The sequence below is a fragment of the Tenrec ecaudatus genome, chromosome 10 (assembly GCF_050624435.1).
Source record: "Tenrec ecaudatus isolate mTenEca1 chromosome 10, mTenEca1.hap1, whole genome shotgun sequence".
Classification (NCBI taxonomy): Eukaryota; Metazoa; Chordata; class Mammalia; order Afrosoricida; family Tenrecidae; genus Tenrec; species Tenrec ecaudatus.
In genome coordinates this window covers 61,681,454-61,696,119 of record NC_134539.1, presented here as the reverse complement: position 1 = coordinate 61,696,119, position 14,666 = coordinate 61,681,454, and the positions used below count along the sequence as shown (strand labels likewise).

At 40.1% G+C, this 14,666-nt stretch overlaps 1 protein-coding gene and 1 non-coding gene across 13 annotated transcripts in view; one reads left to right on the top strand and one right to left on the bottom strand.

Annotated features, from left to right (window-relative positions):
• Window positions 1-14,666, top strand: part of DENND1A (DENN domain containing 1A) — a 598,491-nt gene that overhangs the window by 233,800 nt on the left and 350,025 nt on the right. The window lies entirely within an intron of this gene.
• On the bottom strand, window positions 11,785-11,845 carry LOC142460462 (U7 small nuclear RNA). The gene has a single exon (XR_012786662.1). It is a non-coding gene; the product is annotated as a U7 small nuclear RNA (small nuclear RNA).

Sequence of the window (14,666 nt, the reverse complement as noted above, 5' to 3'; positions counted from 1 at the left end):
GTGACTGTGTGTACAGAGGAGGTAGAAACCCCAGAGCATCACAGTACCACTTCACGCCCAGAGCAGCACTCTGGCCCCAATGGGGCACCATCTCCCAAGGGTTCTGGCTGGGATAGACAACTCAGAATTTTCTCTCAGTGTTTTCTTTCTTTTCCTTTTTCTTAAAAAAAAATCATTTTATTGGGGGTTTGTACAGCTCTTATCACCATCCATCCATCCATCCATCCATCCATCCATCCATTGTGTCAAGCACATTTGTACATTTGTTGCCATCATCATTTTCATTCTATTTGAGCCCTTGGTAGCAGCTTCTCATTTTCCCCCTCCTTTCTTCCCTTATGAGCCCTTGATAATTTATAAATTATGATTATTTTTTCATGCCTTTCACTGACCTATGTTTTCCTTCCCCCACTTTTCTGTTGTCCGTCCTCCAGTGTTTTCTTTTTAATGGAAGAAGGGGACAGAAGAGTTGTCCTTGCTTTTTTGATGCTGATGATCCTGGCCTTTCACCTCCATCCTCAGATTGAATCCACTTTTCACTGGTGTTAAATTGTTCAGAGACAGCAATAAAACAAGCTGGAAACTCAGATTGGGGAAGTACCAGTCTTCTTAAGCTGCAAGGGCAGCCAGGATGTAGATATATGCTGCATCTTGCTGCTGGAGGAACTCAGGAACATGGGGAGGTTCAGCACTTCTTTCTTCTCTGCTCTCTACCAAACAGGACAATTTGCTGCCTTGGCAAAAAGCAGAGAAATTGAGACTAGAAATGAATGTATTTCCTATAACTTTGGTCTTCTAACCTGAAAGAATACATTATCTGAGTTTACATGAGGTTTACTAATATTTCTTTTATACCTGTCTGAAATTGACATGGGAATGGGACCGCATATTCTCTTTATGAAACAACTTAATCAAACACTATTAGCCTACAAATGAAACTGTGATACAAAGGTATATAAAATTTATAATATTTAACATTATACAATATTTGTCATACTGGGGTCAATGTTTTGTAAGGGTCACTTGGGTCAGTCAGTATGACAATCTCTGCTGCATTGTTTGCCTTCACATTGGATGTTTACTTTCTAAGAACTTTTGACTCTGCCTATATTTACTACTGAAGTAATGCTTTCATGGATGAAACTGATTTACCAGGATTAATACTGATTGACGTTTACATCAAATTGATGTGCATCTGTAGAGATATGTATACCACACATCGAATTTTGAGAGAAAAAGGCTTAGAAGAAAATGAATGTGAATATACATTTGTCCCATTAAATGGATCAAAATCAGCATAAATTTTAGGAGGTAAGTGTGAACAGCATCTGTAATTTTTGTTGCGGAAATCCACATGCATCAAAATGACACATCCCTTAAACCTAATGTGTTAAAGATGACAGTGAGGCAAAATAGTCTACTTCGGAAAAAATGGATTGAATGATCAGACTAAAAAGAATAGGCTTCCACAGTCTATTTGTATGTTGGTGGGGTTAAGGAAGCTAACTTAAGCAGTTAAATCCATTTTCCTCTTAAGGCATCCAATCATGGTAGTTCCCATCTCTGCCTATTTGGCCGATTGTAAACATGTCTTGTTGTGGAATATCTATTTCCAGTTAAGCAGTTGAAGTTATTTTTAACCAAACACTCGAGGAGACTTAGCACTTCTAAAAGTGGCTGGGTTTTGGCGTGGTTCCAGCCAGGCCGTGTGTGAGGAGAAGAAAAGTAGTGCCGCACGGGGAGGAGTCCGTGTCACCGTGGCCTAGGAGCATGGACACTTTTAAAGGAGAAATGGTTAGGATTTCCCTGAAAGGAAGAATTTAGATGCAATTGAGAAACAGCCCATAAGAGTTCCTGTGATGTGGTAAGTACACCATCAATATTTGTTGGATGACTAAAAGTGGGTGAAATTACTTGTTTTCCTCTCTCAGTGTTTGCCTACCCGTCACAAACCAACCACACATAAAAATCTTTCCTTCTTCAACACTCTCACTTTACAGCATGTTTCCTTTCTGTGGAAGGTAGACGATAGATGTCATTATGTTAAATTACCTAGGATCCTAAAGCAAAGCTTTTAGATTTAGTCAGAACTGGAGTCAAATCCTGCCTTCATAACTATGTGACTTAAGTCAATTGGCTTGTCTGATCCTCGTTGTCCACATCCGTAAAATCAAAGCAATGAGACCCGCTTTGGAAGGTGTTAGCATGCATGTAAAAGTGTTATAGAAAGTATCAAATTCAGGGGCTAGCAAGCGAGGCTGCTTTCGTTGTTTTTCTAAAAGTAGTTACCATTTTCACTCTGTGCCCCTCTCCTGCTTTCTATGAAAGAGACTAAGAAGAACAAGGCTCAGACAATTTGCTGCCTCTACAAAAATCTCCCTGCTCGTTCTCAAAGACCAACTCAAAACCAAACCCACCATCACTGAATCTATTCTGTCTTATAATGACCCTACAGGCCTTGCTTCTGAGTGTTTCCAAGCATGGAAATCTTAGGGCGCAGAAAGCCACATTGCTCAATGGCAGAAGGGCTGCTAACTCGGGGTGAACCCGCCAGCTGCCCCACGGGAGAAGGAGGTGCAGCCTCAGAAGCCCCTTGAGGCCACCCTACTCTGTCCCTGATGGCAGTAATATTGGTTGCATGAGTCTCACCCGTGGTATGAGTCACAAATTATATGAAGCCCCTTTTTGTCTTCCCCATGCCAACGGATTAGGAGTGTGACCTGGATATGGTGTTGGGGAGGGATAGGGAGGCTGAGTAGCCCAGCTGTGTAGAAGAGGGGCTATGATTTGTCAGGTGTTCTTTCACTGGCGTATTTCCACCTTCGATTTCACAAAATGGTAGCATGTCATCTGTTTTCAAAAAATGTCCCCCTTGCGAGAACTCTTTTTCTAAACTTTCTTTAGTAGCTCTTTGCAGCTGAAGCAAATATTTTAGATCTTCCCTGTACTATCCTCCAGCTGGGAGTGTCTTTCACACATCAAAGGCCGCTGTGCGCCCTCATTAAGAGATAGTGTGTGTTCGTCATCTCCGGAAGAGTGGACCTGGAAAACCTGTGGTACCTTTCAGGTCAACATTCTCTCGAAGCTCCACGGAGTCTTCTGCACAGAGAGGGGTGTCCACATGCTTCCCCCTCTTAGCTGTGTTCAAGTCTCCCTTCCTTGACATATAAATTTATTGGTATTTGGAAATGATCATTATTTAGAATAGGAAGGTAGGGAAAAGGAAATGCTTCCCTTTTAATGACAAAATAAGGAATTTTATGTTTAAGAAGAAAGCTTGGGAAGGGCTTGTTATTATCCCTCCAGACCTTCCCCTTCTGCTCACATCGCATGCTGGGCGTCAGGTCAGGCTCCGTCCCAGCACAGCCTGCTTCACTGTCCTCAATGCGGTTGTTTGAAACTTCTTAAACCAACTTTGAACACACCACCCCCACCCCCACCCTTTCCTACTTCTTTTTTTGCTCCTGAAAAGCAACACTGGAATCTGAATGGCTGGCCAGATTTCTTGAATGGATAGAAGACAGCAAGTTGTGTTTTCAGACTTTATTTTTGAAAACCTGACTTGTTTGAAATGAAGTCTGCATTATTGTGCTCTAGCTAAAAATCATACTACATGTTTTTAGAAGCTTTGGTTTGTGTGTGTGTGTGTGTGTGTGTATGCACGCGTACCCGCGTGCACATGCATATGTTTTAAGCAAAAGAGTGCAGGTGCCCAGAGGAAACCACCGGAAATCTTTCCCATAGGACTTACTTTTCTTACTTTGGTCAGTTTCAAGCTCTGTGTTAGTGTTTTCTAGCCAAAGGTGAAGGTTGCCTCCAGATAAATATTAGACTGGCCTGCCAGCCAAGTCCCCGGCGACCCAGTGAATTACTCCCTTTGATAGTAGAAAGGTCTGGTTCGAGTTGCGCTGAATGGCATTTAACTGTAAAACAATAGCCTTACAAAAGTTGCTGGTGTCCTCCAAATGGTGTCTGTACCACCAGCCAATTCTTTTGGCACTTTAGGATACGAGGCTTGTTCAGCTAATACATCAGAGTACAGGCTTTGGGCATTGCATAGTCAATGAAGGTTGAAAGGGGAAGGAGAAAAGTACATAGATGTGTTCAGATGCATGAAGCAAAAAAAAAAAAAAAGAAAGAAAAGCAAGCAACAAAAACAACCTCACCACCCACACACAAGCCCAAGCCCAGAAGCTGTTGACTCCGCAGTTTTTCATTCTTTATGGCTCTGGGGACAGGTTTAAATTGGGGATTTTCTTTTCTTTTTTTAATTCTCTTGTGTTGTGTTGAACAGGAAGGCGATGTTTGATGTAATGTGGCCCAGATGTTAGCAATGTGCAGCCTTGTGATGATTGTTTACCTTCAGCTCTTAACTTCGTTGCAGGGAAAGCAGCCAGCAGTCGTTCAGGGTTGTAAGTTCTATTTGGCAACTGCTTTTGAGATCTTGTGTGTACAGCAAACATTTACATATATGTTAGGTGAAATATGTTTTAAATATCATTTAATTTTAGCTATTAATTTTAGAAGGCTTTTTTAAAAGCACATGCTGGTTATGAGGAACTTGATAGGTATTAATCTGGGCAGCCTTTTCAGATTCCTCAGAGGGAGTCTTCTCAGCTAAGAACACTCAAGTCTTGGGTTCTTTTTACAGGGGTCTCCAGATTTTTGCATATAAATTTCCCCACAAAGCAGTTGTATTTTGGGGGTTGTGGAAAAGCTTAGAAGGTAAAAGGCAGAAAGTCAGTGCCAGGTCCCAAATGGCAGGACCATGTCCTCATATGTGAGGTATGCTGACTATCTCAGAATTCAGGTGGGTTTGTTTTCTGAGAATGGTTTCAAAGATTTCATAAGGATGATGTTACTGAGTGCCCTGGTGGAGGTTGCCGATGGCTACTCAGCCCCAGGTTTAGGATGGTGTTGCGATGGCTCCTCTGGGCATTATAGAGAGCCCTGCTGTGCCACAATGCTGGTTTAAAGGTGGAGGGATACTTACAAAAACTCTGCTTCTAGGATGCTCTTTCCAAACATACTTGGGTTTTCTTAATACATTTACTTTGAACTACTTACTAGTGAACTGCCCTTTGGAACTGAACTCGGTGTGTGCTAAATCACTTAAAAAAATTCTGTGGTAGATGCCAAAAATCACTCTATCCTACCACAGTAATAATTCTCAGTCAGGCAGGCTTAACTATGACATTCCATTAGCTCTCCTAATTGGCATAAGTAGGTAATCAATTAAGGTAGTCTTCTCTGGAAGCAGTATGAGATATAGGAACAACAAAGAGTCTCAAGACCTGCGTTCAAGTCCTAGATATCTAGGCAGGGTGACAATGAGCAAGTTAGCTGATTTGTAAGAGGAAGTCAGACTAAATAGATGGCATCATCCCCTAAAACACATATTCTATGTTTGTTTGTTTTTTCTGACACAAATCAGAATCATCTCTTTTACTCAGTGGACACATTAGGACTTGATTGATACAATTCATGTTTCTTAAAAGATTCTCTCTTTATTCTTATTTTTTTTTAATCTTTGCAAAACAATTCTGGCAGACTTTAAAAAATTTTTTAATTATTAGGAGCGCTTACAGATAACATAGCGTTCCACAGTTCAATCACATCAAGCATTATTGTCTTTCCTTTAAAAAAAAACAATCGTTTTAACAATCCATACATCAATTGTATCAAGCATATTTGTACATGTTGCCAGCATTATTTTATAAACATTTATTTTCTATTTCAGCCCTTAGTATCAGCTCCTCTTTTTACCCTCCTGCTCCCCCTCCCACACTTGTGACTCCTTGATAAATTATAAATTATTATTATTTTCATACACCAGCTGCTGTCTCCCTTCCCCTGTGGTTTCTTCACTCTTCCCCCCTCCCACCTTGCCCCTATCCTCTTGATATCACTACCGTTCCTGCGGAGTTTATCCGACCTGGATGTCATGGGCCCTTAGCTCTTATCTGTACGTGTGTCCATGCTGTGGCCTAACCCACAGTGAAAGGTGGGATTGGGGTCATGATAGTGGGGGGTGAGGAAGCCGCAAGCAACCAGAGGAATATTGTGTGTTTCATCAGTGCTGTACTGCGCCCTGGTTGACTCATCCTTTCCTCGTGACCCTTCTGTGAGGGTTTGTCCCATTGTCTACAGATGGGTTTGGGTTCTCTGCTCTGACCCACTTCATGGTCAACAATGATTTTTTGTGTGATTGTTTGCTTGAGGTCTTCTGGTGCCTATTACCCGATCCCATTGACTCCTCAAAATCACACAGTCTGGGCTGCTTCTTTTGTGTGGGCTTGTTGCTTCTCTGCTATTATGGTCGCTTGTTTAAGTTTAAGCCTTTAGGACCCTAGATGCTATATCTTTTGATAGCTGAGCACCATCAGCTTTCTGTACCACATTTGCTGTGCACCCATTTTGTCTTCAGCATCATGCTGGGAGAGTGAGCATCACAGAATGCCAGGTTGTTAGAACAAAGTGTTCTTTCATTGAGGGAGGGCTTGCACAAAAGCCCAAAGTCTATCTACTTCCTCATTGTATTGCCATGTAAGTATATGTACCTATGCCAAGACCTCTATTTTTATGAATTGATTTATTTACATAAGTGCACACCTGTGTTTGTCCCTCTGTCCGTAGCTTTGCTTCGTAGACCTTTCCTCTCTTCCTCCTTTCCGTCTTTCCTTATATTTTTTTTCTTTCCTTATTTTTAAGTACATGTTTGAGGTACATGATCAGAAGGATTCCCAAAGTTTCAGTGTAGTTTTGTTAATGCATGGTATTATTTAAGAGTTTTCAACTGCATTTGATAATGAGAATATTTGTCACTTTTAAGTGACACTTTAAGCATAAGATCTCATTTGGTCTTTAAAATACTGATAGGTTGAAACAGTAGTTCTATACTGTTATATTCCCTCCTCTTCAAGCTCACTTTGCGGACACAACAACCATCAAAATCAGCACAGAATGACCTAGCCTGACTTCGTCAGCAGATGCATCCTGGGGCAGAGGGAAGACCTTTAACCTGTGCTTGCTCAGAGGCAGGTGATAGACTCTGAGGAAATGGTGTGCCAGCCCTTCCAAGCACATGGCACAGGTCTTAGAGTCATCTGTTCTCAGACACTCACTGAAGACCCTCCTTTTGCTTACTTTTTTATGTCTTAATAAGACAGCACTGCTGTTGGCACCCAACTTATTAGAAAGGTTTTTGGTTTTCATCAGAACTATATGTCTAGATATAGGTATATTTGTGGAGATGATCTAGTCTAGGACTACGGGAGACCGAAGAATTAATGCCTTTGAATTGTGCTGTTGGCAAAGAATATTGAATCTACCATAGACTTTAAGAAAAATGAACGCATCTGTATTAAATACAGCCAGAATGCTCCTTCGAAGAAAGGACTACAAGACTTCCCTCCTGTGGCCTTTGGACACGTCAGGAGGGACCAGTCCTGGAAGAAGCACCTCGTGCTTTCTTAAGCAGAGGCTTGCTGAGAAAGCAGAGCGCTCTCAGTGAGGTGGGTGGACTCAATGACTTTGACAATGGGCCCATGCACAGGAGTCATGGTGAGGACAGAGCAGGACCAGGCAGTGTCTTGTTCTGTTGTGTACATGGGGTGGCTGTGAGTGGGAATCGACTTGATGACGGTGGCAGCAACCACCAGCTTTCTCTAAAAGCAGACGGTGGTTTGGGAATCCAGAATTCTTTTAGTTGATTAAAAAGAAAACAAAAATTTAAAAACAACTTAAAGGGGGAATAGATCTCAGTGAGTAAAGATTTATGGTGTAAAAGGATAATGTTATAGAAGTTCAGGCAAATATTGCTCTGTGTGCTAGGAGGATGTGTGAGGAACCTGCGAATCCAACCTCTTTGACTGGAAATTGAAAAGTCACTGTGTGTTAGACAGGTTCTCTAGAGAAACCAATCCAGAATGCTAATAATGTTATATCTATTTATACAGATAGATAACATAAGAAATAAACAGTTAATTATAAAGCAGTACAAGTGCCTCAGTGCAACTCACTCCCATGAGACAGTTGTGAGACACTAGCAGTCCTTCAAGTCTTGAGGGCCACCGGGTAGTCCTCTGTAGAGCAATTCAGACTATCCAGGCACAGGCAGCAAACAGCAAGGCAGGTCACCAACAGTCAGCCAGATGACAGGGTTTGACAGTCTCTGGTTCAAGAGATGTAAATTCCAATGGTATGGTGAAGCAGTTCTTGAAGGAACCTCAAATAGCAGCAACACAGACCATGGGTCCCACAGGTAGTGTAACTTGCAAATTGAGGCAAAGAACAAGCAAGGCAGCTGCACACTGGTTTGATGATCAAAGAGCAAGAAACAAAAAAGGCAAGGCTCGCTGAGCTATTTATCTCTCCGCCCTTCAATTAATCTCACATGTGTTTATCGGCCAGGTTGGCACAATAAACTACCTCACACTGGAAAGCCATAAGGTTTTTGAAGGAGAGCATGGTGGTATACTGGATAGAATGGGTGTTTCGTAGGTGGACAGGTATGACTTTGTTTCCCAGCTTCCTGTTTGTATTAAATTACCCACCTCTTAAAACTTTCTATTTTCCTCACTGAAATTCAGACAGAAGTACTTACCTCCAAGGGTTGTTGTGAGAGACAGTGTTTATAAATTACCCAACAGAGGGTCTGAGAAATCATAGGAGCCCTCTGAATGGTAATTACTCATTCCTCCTTGGGTGAATAGACCTAGAACATCTAAAAATTTCAGTGTTAATTTTTATTATATGGTTAATGTTGGGAAGACCACTGAACCTTTAGATCAGTGGTTCTCAACCTTCCTGATGCCACGACCCTTTCATACAGTTCCTCATGTGGTGGTGACGCCCAACCATAACATTATTTTTGTTGTCACTTCATAACTGTAATTTTGCTAGTGTTATGAATTGTCATGAAATATCTGATATGCAGGATGTATTTTCATTGTTACAAATTGAACATAATTAAAGCATAGTGATTAATCACAAAATAATATGTAATTTTATATTGTGAAATATTTATTTCTAATGACAAAATAAGCTTTTATCTTGAAGCATGCTGTAGCATGGGGAACAGTCTTCACACTGGTTACTCCTGTATGGGCGTATCTGCATGTGGGCTGACCCACCTGGAGACACATAGAGGAGCAGTGTCTCGGTTGCCAAAACCATCGGAAATATGTGTTTTCCGTTGGTCGTAGGTGATCCCTGTGAAACGGTTATTTGACCGCCAAAGAAGTTGTGACCCACAGGTTGAGAACCACTGCTTTTGATGGACATGCCCTTTGGTGGGTTTCTGATTCTATGTGTTTCAAGGTTCAGAATATAAACATAAAAGGTTTGTCTCAGCTCCTGTTTTTCTAGATAATATGTACATGACGACATCATAACTTTCCTGGACTTCTGGTTTCCCCATCTATTTAATAAAACAATAAGGCCCTCAAATAATTATCTAAAGACCAAATAATAAAAAAAATTTTTAAAAAAGACCAAATAATAATATATGAATATATTTTCTAGGTGATTGCTACCTGTACAAGCTTTGACAACCTGAAATCTAATATGGCCCTCCTCCCCCCACCTTCCCCAAGATTTATTCCTAAGGCCCTTCTTGGGATGTGTTGATTTGAGAGGATGAGAGAAGTTTGCCAGTGTAGAATCAACATGATGTTTAAGGAACTAAGTGCTTGGTTACATGCATATATATTGTCTCATCCTGTCTTCACAACAACCCTGAAAGAGAAAAGCTACCGTATATACTCGTGTATAAGCCAAGTTTTTCAGCATAAAAAGATGTGCTGAAAAACTGGGGTTTGGCTTATACAGGGTCAGTGGAGATGTTAGACCTCGCTGCCCCCCCCCCCCCCCCCCCCCCCCCCCCCCGTAACAGGAGGATTGCCTGTTATCTCGCAGGTGATTGCTGTTTCTCTGCCATTCATTCAAAGCCCCACTGACACTGCAGGGCTTTGAATGTTTGTTTACTTACATCTAAACAATCAGAGCTGTCCTATGATGCATACCTTTGAATATGCCTGTTAAAGACCGTGTGCGAAGAATGTGGCATGAATGGATGTCATCTGGTCAAACCCGACTAACAAAAGGAGGAAATCTCATGAAGCCTGACACAGAGTTAATAGCAAAGTGGGTTCGAGATGCATGGGAAGACATTCCAGAAGACATGGTGCGACGTGCCTTCCAGAAATGTAGTATTAGTAATGCTATGGATGGCAGTGAAGACTGCGCTTTGTATGAAAATGACAGCAGTGATGGTGATGACGGCGATCTCAGTGAAGACACCGTCTATGATGACCTCACACCAGCTGAAGCTCTGCATTGGGATATGGATGATGATGAGGAATCCAGTTTTGAAGGATTTAAACTCCACATTTTAGCTTGGTTGCTGATTGAACTCAGTGAATAGTACTCTTAAGGCATCATTGTTGATAGCTTATTATTTTTGTTGAACCTATTTTCCACTTACTGTGCTGATTTACTAATGTTAAATGACTTGTCCTTTTATTTATGTTTTTATTTAAAATAAATATTTAAATACATTACCCCACCGATGTCTCAGTTTTTAGTAATTTTATTTTCAGTTGTTTTGATTATTGAAACTCACCAAACTCACCTGCATTTTCCACCCTAGGCTTATACTCGAGTCAATCAGTTTTTCTGGTTTCCCAGTAGGTACCTCAGCTTATATTCGAGTACATATGGTAAGTGTTTTGGTCTAAATGTAACATTGTTTTTCTATAATTTTATTTAAAAGTTTGCTAACATGCTGTTGTAGTCTGGGTAGACTAGAGAAACAAATTCATAAAGACACTTGTGTGTAAGAAACACCATTATATACAAGAGCAATTGAATATTGGGAAAACATCCCACCCCAGTCCATATCAAGTTCATAAGTCCAATATTAGCCCATATGTCCAATACCAGTCTATAAAGTCCTCTTCAGACTCATGAAACGCATATGATGATGTTGAATTCAGGAAGATCACAGACCAGTGCGGGGGAAGTCTTGTGGATCCAGTGTCATTGTAAGCATCTCAGCACTGGCAGGCATCTCCATGTGGCTTCTCCAGCTCAGGGCACTAGCATAGCGACATGTGTCTTGTCAGCTGCAATGTCTCCTAGGGAGTCAGCCTGCGTCCAGCCTCCAGCGAGCTATTTATCTCCTTAGCGCCTCCAAATGAGGTCATCAAGCTAGGACCTGATTAACAGACTAGACTTCACCCCTTCACTCTGAATCCTCAAAATGACACCAGATTATATAACAACCATGCATACATACATACATACATACATTTCAACTACCCACAGTCAAGATACAGAACAGTTCCATAACCTTAAAGGAATCTTGCTTGTTGCAACACCCCTTCGACTCCTAAGCATTGATGAAGGCCTGTTTGGTATTGTCACTGTTTTGTTTGTTATGTTAGCTATTAAGCATGTTGTAGCATCTCACGAAGGAGTACTGGGGGTACAGTGGTTAAAGCCCTCTCCTGCTAACTGAAAGGCTGATGATTTGAACCCATCACTCTGCGGGAGAAAGATGTAACACTCTGCTTCCCTAAAGACTGCAGCCTTGGACATTCTGTGGAACCCTTCAACTCTGCCCTGTAGGGTCGGATGGCAACAGACTTGGTTTGGGGGAATCTCATATTTCTTTAATAACTCATGAAACTAAGCATTCTTCATGTTCTTATTTGCCACCTATATATTTTTATTGGTGAATTGTTTTTTTGTTTTTGTTAAATAACTGTTTTACTGGTGTGTGGGGGTTTTCCGGGAAAACCAGAAAACCTGCTAGACAAATTCTAAAAGAGCTGTAACACTTGGTGAATTGTTTTTGGTAAATCTTTTGCGCTTAAAAAAAACAAACTAGGCTGTTTTCTATACTGTTCAGTTCTAAGTGTTCTTTATCCCACTTTCTGTTCATTTTTAACTGAATTTATTTTGTTGAGAATATACACAGTAAAACATACACCAATCCAACTGTTTGTGTGTACAATTCATTGATTACATTTATTTTTTATATTGATTACATTCTTCAAGTTGCACAATCAGCCTTATCCCATTTCCTGAGTTGTTCCTCATTAACACAAACTCAACGTCCCCTAAGGTACCTATGTAATCTTTGGAGTTGCAATTGTCAGTTTGATCACAAATAGATAATCTTTTAAAAGCATAGTGTTCAAGATAAACTTGCTTTACTAGTTAAATGAAACTTATTTTGTTTTAAGATGACTTAAGGGAATGCTTGTGGTTTAAGGTTTAAAGATTATCCAGAGACAGTAATTTCAGAGATTTACCCATCATTCATGACTAGAGAAAGCCCCAGGGTCCATGACAATTCAAGAGTCTGTTCTGTAAATGTTCTACCCCTTTCATCAGGATTATTTTGTGGAATCTTTGACCCAAATGCTCAGTAATGGTAGGTCTGATCACCTGGCAAAGAGGGGGATTGTTTATGGTGGCGATTGGCCACACATTCCATAGTTGCTTCCTACTCCTTTCTACTTCCGACACTCCTTGCTTTCTCTCTCGTCCCAGGTGAACAGCGATCGACAGTGCCTTGGATGGCCATCTGCAAGCAGGAGTTAGAACAGTTTATCTGTAATACAACCTCTGAAAATCCAACTTTTCATAGGTGTACACCTTATTGACAGCAATTACAATGATCTGCGTAACCACCCATAATGCAATTTTTATCACCATTAACCTACCCCCCTTCTTTCCTGTCCTTGATAACCACTAATAACTTTGATCTCTATGCACTTACTTGTTCTTATCTTTTTATATAAGTGAGGTTATACAATATTTGTCCTTTTGTGATTGGCTTACTTCACACACCGAATGTTGTCTTCAAGCACCATCCATTCTGTTCCTTGTGTCAAAATTTTATCTCCTCCTAAAGGCTAAGAAGTAGTCCATTTATGTATATACCACTTTTGTGTATCAATTTATTGTTGGTGGACATTGACATTATTTTCACTCTTTAGAGATTGTGACTAATGCTTCCATGAACACTGATGTATAGTTTTTATATTTTCTTTGATATAAATCGATGATCAGATATGCCATTTGAAAATATTTTCTGCCATTCTCTGGCTTGCTTCATTCCCTTAACAGTGATTTATCATGGAGCAAAAGTTTCAAATTTTGAGAAGGCCTAATATAATCAGCCTTTTCTTTTGTGAATTGTACTTGTGCTGTACTGTTGTTTTTATATCTTACTTTAAAAAACCTTTGACCCATTTTTAACTTAGATAACACAGATTTTCTCTGTGGCCGTTTTCTAGATTTTAAAACTAGAGGGGGTACCCCCCAAAGGACTGGAGTTGTGCTGCATGGTATGCATACCCCCCTCCCCCCAGGCAAGCATTCAGCAACTCTCTCTGAGTCACTGCACCCAGTAGCATCACCCAGGAAAGGTTCTCTCTGGTCACGGTGAATTTTTTTTTCATGAAAGCAGTTTCATCAAACAGATGAGTTTGAAATACGTTTCCAAGAATGGAATTGCAGATACAACAAATGTATTAAGTATAATGGAGAGTACTTTGAAGATAATAAGATTGTTTTGTAAAAAATTTTTTAATGCATAGCTTTGGTAAAAAATTCCATTTTGAGGGGACTACCCCCTTTTTATACTTTACATTTAGGCTTATCATTTATTTTGAAGTGCTTTTTAAGACTGAGGAGTTTTGTTTGTTTTGTTGATACATAGATATCTAATTGTTTAAACACCATTTGTCAAAAATTGCCTCTCTCCATTAAGTAGCCTTGGTACTTTTGTCAAAATTTGACTATACTTGTGTGAGTCTGTTTTTGGACTCTGTCCTGTTCCATTGATCTATGGATCTATCCATTCCACACTGCCTTGATTCCTGTAGCTTTATAGCAAGTCTTGAAATCAGATCGGGTAAATCATCCATCTTTGTTCTTTTTCAGAATTATTTTTGCTGTTAGTGCACTTTAGTTTTTTCATATAAATTTTACTGTTCTAGTCCTTTGCTTTTGATATCTGCAGAAAAGTCTGCTGTGTTTAGGTTGGTATTAAAGTGAATTTTCAGGTCAATTTGGGAAAGCTAACCACAGCTTATCATTAGAGTCTTCTAATCCATGAACACAGTACATCTCGCCGTCTACTTCTTGATTTCTTTCTTTGGTGCTTTGTGTTTTTCAGCATCTACCTCCTACATATTTTCTGTTCAATTTATGTGTATTTTCTCCTCTTCCCTTTTGGTGTTAATATAAAGGGTGGTTTGTTTGTTTGTTTTACTTTGAATTCTGATTTTTCTCACTTTTACTCTATTTTTAAATCTTTGTTTTCTGAAGTTACTCTCCTATCATTTCCTGTCTTTAGTATGGAAAGATTGCTTCTTGATGTTTGTTCTTTTTTGAGTCATCATCTGTTTGTGATCTCACACCCCTTACACCATTTTATAATTATGATGTCAAAAGCAGACAGCTTCAAAGGATACATCTGGGAGGATCTGAAAAGTGCTCTTCTCTGTAAAGGTGGCTCAGACGTGAGACAGAATCCATGTTTCCTTTTTGGTGATAGACATTTCAGAATTTCTTTTGTTTGGCCCTGCACAGGAGAATACATTTCAACTGCAACTGCCTCTGCTTCAGAAAAATCTAGTTTATAAAGT